Consider the following 6,292-nt stretch of genomic DNA (forward strand, 5'->3'; position numbering starts at 1 on the left):
AAAGGGCCCCCAAGCCCCAGAGGATCCCTATGGGGGGGGGGGAAGAGTTTGCTCCACCGTCACCAAAAAAACCCTTTTTCCCCCCAAATCCTGCATCCCTTGCACACTGTGGGGGAGGGGGGGGGGCAAAATTGCGGAAGGAAATTGGGGAAGGAAAAGCCAAAAATAAAGTAACCAAAACAGGCAAAAAGTTGCCGTTCCAGCCGCAGCGCTCACGGTTTTAACGCTCTTTTTTCCCTTTCTTCCGGAGCCGCTTTCCCAACCGCAGCGAACGTTTCCCAAATCTTCGGGGAAAAGCCAAAGGAGGAGGGGGGGGGAGGAAAAAATCCAAATGTTTGGAAAAATCCAACGATGATTTTGGGTTTTTTTCCCCCCTCCCCGGGGCCAGCCGGGATGAGCCGAAACCCGCGGGGAAAAGCCCGATTTTTCAATCCCCGCTCTCGGGCCGTCGCTCCGTCGCGCCCTGCTTGGATACAGCCGCCTTCTTCCAGCGCGGGAAGAACGTGCTGCCGATTCCACGGCTGAAAACAACAATAAGCCGGGAAAAAACAAAAAAACTAATTCCCCCCCCCCAGTTTCTTTTCACCCGGCTACACTTTTGCCGCCTGACTCAGGGCGTTTTTCTTTTTTTTTTTTTCAGGATGCCATCCGGGGCTCATTGTTTCCCGGCTCTGATTCCCCCCTTTTTTTTTTTTTTTTCCGCCTTTAACGCCCAAAAAAACCCCTTTCGCCAGCCAAAAATCCCCGCGTCACCGAGCCGTAAATCTCCGCGCCGAGCGGAGCGCCCGCGGCGGGAAGTCGAGCAGCTTTTCCAACCCCCCCCCCCCCCCCCGTCGCCTTGCGCTTTGCCCAAATACTTGATGTTTTTACAGGATTCCAACTTTTTGGCTTTTTTCCCGCGCCTGCGCTCCCGGCGCCCGTCCCGGGGCAGCGCCGGGCTCCTGTTTACACGGCTTTGGGCCCTCTCCGCGCTCGCCGCCAGGTGGCTCTGCTCCCCTGGCGTCCTTTTGGGGGGGGGCCCCCCCCCCAAAAAAAAAGCCCCAAAAAAGCTAATTAAACTCGGCACGGGTCGGGGCCGATTAATTATTTTTATGAATTTTGGTTGCGGGGGGCTTTCGGAGCCCGGCGTGGCCCCACCGTTCCCGGCCCGCCGGCCGCCTCGACGCGGACCCCCAACAACTAACTGGGGGGTTTGTGGGGGGTTTCGGAGGCCGGCCTTGAGCTGCTTTCGAGCTTAAACTGAGCATTTTGGGGTGCAACTTCCCCCCCCCACCGCCGCCGTCGAAGGGAAAGAGCGACCCAAAGAAAAGATGCTGCGGGAAGGGAAGGGAAGGGAAGGGGGGCTTCAGCCCGCTCCGGGGCCGAGGCGACACGCGGGGAAAGCTCGCCGCGGGTGCTAACAGGAAAAGACGTGTTTTTTCCCCCGCTGGCCAAGCTAAAAAAAAAACAAAAAACAAAAAAGAGGAAAAATATTTAAAAAAAAAGAGAAAAACCCGGGATTAACATTCCTAACGCGCGGCAGCCTCCTGCCCCGGCTGGCGGCCACTGCGGTTTCGGAGCCACCGGCAGGTGAGATTTAGTCCGGTGTAATTAAAGGAGGTGAAAAACGAGCAGCCCGGAGCGCTCGCCACCGGCGGGACGCGGCGCGCGGGGGCCTCGCTGCCAAAGCCCCCGGCCTGCCCAAAACGGGGGGCTCGGGGAAGGAGAGCCCCCCCCTCCCCGCCAGCGCGTCCTCCGATTCCCTCCCGCCTCGTTTTTCCCGCGAGCCGGAGGCTGCAGCCTCTGGTGGGAGAAAGTTTCCCCCTACTCCAACCCCGAGCTGAGAACTGAGAAAGTCGTGACATGCACCGAGCGAAAGGCGCGCGGCCGGCGCTTTGGATGCTTGTTGGACGCCCCCTCTTCTGCTACCCGCTAGCGCAGGCAGGGGGGCGCGTGGGCCGCGGCCGCCCGCTGTGCCTCGGTTTCCCCATCTGCAGCACACGCGCGCCGGGCTGCCCGTTTACTTGGCAACCGGGGTAGGGGGGGGCGAAACTTCAAATTTCCCTCGGGGGTAGCGAGACGTTCGCCGGCGTGCGGAGGGCTCGGGCCGGCTCGGATGCCGCCGCCGGAGAAATCACAGCGCTGCTCTGCCTCTGCAAGCAGCTTTGCGGCCTTTTTTCCCCCAAAACCAAGCCGGGAGCAGGACGGTGGGGTGGGTGGGGGGGGGAGCCGAAAGCCGGCGGGAGGTGGCTCGCAGCAGCCGAGCATCCTGCCCTCCCGGAGCGGGGATGTAAATGCCGGCCGGCCGGTGCCAGGCCCTGCATGGCCGCAGGGCTCGGTGCCCCCTCCTCCAGGCTTGCGCTAATGGGCCATTTGCAGATAGTCATTTCGGGTGCTCACCCACCCCCCCCCCAAAAGCGCCCCGAGGCGGCCGCTGCTCCCAGCCCCCAGCCCTGCCTCCTCCTTCCTCGTTCCAGTCACCACCACCCCGCCATGGGGCCAAAGCGACCCCTTGGACCCCCCAAATCCAGCTGCCGAGGCCTGGAGGTGGGGTGGCGACCGGGAGGGGAGGAGTGGGGTGGCCGAGGGTCCCGGGATGGCTGAGGATCCCAGAGTGGATGAGGGTCCTGGTGTGACTGAGGGTCCTTGGGTGGCCGAGGGTCCTGGGGCAGCTGAAGGTCCTGGGGTAACTGAGGGTCCCAATGTAGCTGAGACCCCCAGGATGGCCAAGGGTCTCGGTGTGGCCAAAAGTCCCTGGGTGGCCAAGGGTCCCAGATGGCTGAGGGTCCCAGGATGGCCAAGGACCCTGGTGTGACCAAGGATCCCAGGACAGATGAGAGTCCCGGGGTGACTGAAGGTCCAGGTGTGACTGAGGGTCTCAGGGTGGCTGAGGATCCTGATGCGGCTGAGGGTCCTTGGGTGGCCAAAGGTCCCAAGGTGGCCCAGGGTCCTGGGGTGGCCAAGGGTCCTAGGTGCTGAGGGTCCTGGGGCAGCCAAGGGTCCCAGGGTGCCTGAGGTCCTGGCGTGACTGAGGACCTGGGATGGCCAAGGATCCTGGGATGGCTGAAGGTCCTGGGACGGCCTAGGGTCCCAGGGTGGCCGAGGGTCCCGGGGTGACCAAGGATCCTGGGGCAGCTGCTCTCAGGGCGCCAATTCCCAACACCGCGGTCCCCCGAGCACGGCGTGCAAATCGATGCTTTGCAAAAGTATCTTTGCAAAAAGACGGGTGATGAGGGGAGGCGGAGGGGCGGCATCTCACTTGCCCCAGGGGCATTTCCAAAGTTTTTAATTTATTTTAATTTACGGTAGCTTTTCTTATCCCTCCCCGGTGTTTCGGGTGGCAGTTTGATGTCCCCACGGAGGAGGGCTCGTCGGTTAAACGTGAAATCCCGCTCCGGTTTCATCCTCGCAGAGCCTTTGGGATGCTGCTAAATGGAAGGGGAAAAACTTCGACAACTCGAACATGCTCAGGCAAATCCTGGTCGATGGGATCTCGTTTAGGGGCGCGCGTAAGCCTGGGTAATTGCTTGTGTTTCGTTTGGGGCTGCGCAGCGGCAAAGCAGGGTGTTAGGTGTGTCGAATGCTGCTGCCCCCGGGAAAACCAGCGATAAAGGCGATTCCAGAGCCCCCCTTCGGCCTCCCCCGCTCCCTGGCTCCCAAATTTCTGGCCCGCTTTGAGCTCATAGCAGGGCCAGGAGCGAGGCCCTTGGCCCCAGCCTGAAAACAAAACACCCAAATCAAACAGGGGCAAAAAAAAAAAAAAAAAAAACAGAAAAAAAGACCCGAGTGAAGGCAGCAGCCACGACGGTGTTGGCCCTGTTAAGTGTGTCAGCGCTGCGGTCACCGCCACCTCGTTCCTGCACCTGCGCCCCACTTTGTGGGCTTTCAAGGGGTCGCCACAAGCCGGGGTGCCGGTGGGAGCAGTGAGAGATGTTGGGGAAAATAAAGCTTTCACTATTTTCTTTAAAACAAAAAAAAAAAAGCAACGTAGTAGTCCCGCAGCGAGATCTCTGAGAGAGGCCCCGGGGTGAATTCGCCAGGAAAATCACTGCCTCCCACTCACGCCCAGGAAAATCACTGCCTCCCACTCGTGCCCGGGGAAATCACTGCCTCCCACTCGCGCCTGGCTGGAGGGCTCTCCCCGCTGCACCCACCCCCTCAGCGCAGAGCCGAGGGCGACCTGGGGGCTGGCAGATGTTCGCTCGGCGTTGAGCAACTCGATGGAAAGGTTAATTAAAAGCAGGGCAATAAAACATCTGGAAGAGCGCGAGCTGGGAAGGCCCAGGCAGCACGATACCCTGCAGCTGCCTCTCGCCGTTCCTTGAGAAACTTGGGCAGGGGGGACCGGGGTCACCATTTATTTAGATGTTACAAAAGCCTTTTCATGAAGTATTTCAGGCAAAGCTACTGAAGAACCTTTGTGGCGAGGACCGAGGGGCTGCCGGCCTGCAAGGACGGGGAGGAGTAAGACGAAACGGCCGGCTTATCCCGGCCCAAATGCTGCCCGTCCTGTCCTCTCAGCTAGGGCCGATTTTCCAAATAGGTTTTTTAAGCCGGAGAGGTTTTGGAAGCGAGAAACACGACCCCGGGGCAAAGCGGTGTCGGGCGAAATGGGGAAGTGGCAAGTCCGCAGGGCGATAAAGGTTGGCGGGAGACGTGTTTGGGCTGTGGCATCGGCCGCCCCGGATTTCGCGGAGAGCAGAGCCCGGGATGGGTAACGGGGGGCAGCTGCTAAAGCGAACGTGGCGCTGGGGCTGTGAGAAAAAGGAGGGAACTTGGATTTACGAGGGTTTTCCAAAGGGGTCCGACCTCCAGGCTGGCTCAGAGCACCACGAGGCACTGGGCTTTGGGCCCATGGGTGCCCCTCTCGGTACCCAGGCACCCAGCGTGGGGTGGGATGGGGACCCCTCTCCATGCGTCCCGCTAAGCCACGGCCAGGCAGGATGCGGGCGATGAGATGAGGGTGGGCAGGATCGGGGGATATCCGGGCAGGATGGAGGCACCCAGGTGGGAGAGGACACCCCAGTGGGATGGGATAGCCTGAGTGGGATGGGGACACCTTGGGTGGCATGGGGGACACCCTGGTGGGAGAAGGGCACCTGGGGTGGATGGGGACACCCTGGTGGGATGGGACACCCAGATAAGATGGGAGCACCCAAGATGGGATAGAGACATCCTGGGTGGGGTGGGGGCATGCAGATAGGATGGGGACACCCAGTTAGGATGGGGGAACCCTGTTTGGGCTGGGGGCACCCAGGTGGGATAAGAGCACCCCCACAGGATGGGGGCACCCTGGACAGGCAGGGAGTACCCTGGCTGGTTGGGATCACCCTGGATGGCCAAGGGGCACCAGGGCAGTATGGAAGCACCCAGACAGGGTGAGGACACCCTGGATGGGGTTGGGCTGCCTAGATAGGATGGGGACACCCCAGCAGGATGTGGTCCACCCTGGATGGGCCAGGAGCACCCTAGCAGGACAGGGGCACCCTGGATGGGCTGGGGATACCGCAACACAATGGGGACACGCTGGATGGGTTGGGGCCTCTCCGGTGGGATGGGGGCACCCAAATAGGTTGGGGGCACCCTGGATGGGCCAGGGTCACCCCAGCACGACAGGGACACTCAGACAGGATAGGGACACCCTTGACGGGCCGGGGCCACCTCATCATGACGGGGACACCCAGATAGGATGCAGACACCCTGGACGGGCTGGGGACACCCCAGCACAACGGGGACACTCAGACCGGATAGGGACACCCTGGACAGGCCGGGGACACCCCAGCACGACAGGGACACCCAAACGTGATGCAGATACCCTGGATGGGCTAGGGCCACCCTAGCATGACGGGGACACCCAGACATGATGTGGATGCCATGGACGGGCCAGCACCACTCCAGTACGACAGGGACACCCAGATAGGATTTGGACACCCTGGACGGGCCAGGGACACCCCAGCACGATGGGGACACCCAGATAGGATGTGGATGCCTTGGGTGGGCCAGGGCCACCCCAGCACGATGGGGACACCCAGATAGGATTCGGACACCCTGGACGGGCCAGGGCCACCCCAGCACAATGGGGACACCCAGATAGGATTCGGACACCCTGGACGGGCCAGGGACATCCCAGCACAATGGGGACACCCAGATAGGATGCAGACACCCTGGACGGGCCAGGGACATCCCAGCACAATGGGGACACCCAGATAGGATGCAGACACCCTGGATAGGTCAGGGACACCCCAGCACAATGGGGACACCCAGATAGGATTCGGACACCCTGGACGGGCCAGGGACACCCCAGCACAATGGG

Source organism: Struthio camelus, chromosome 27 (assembly GCF_040807025.1).
Source record: "Struthio camelus isolate bStrCam1 chromosome 27, bStrCam1.hap1, whole genome shotgun sequence".
Lineage (NCBI taxonomy): Eukaryota > Metazoa > Chordata > Aves > Struthioniformes > Struthionidae > Struthio > Struthio camelus.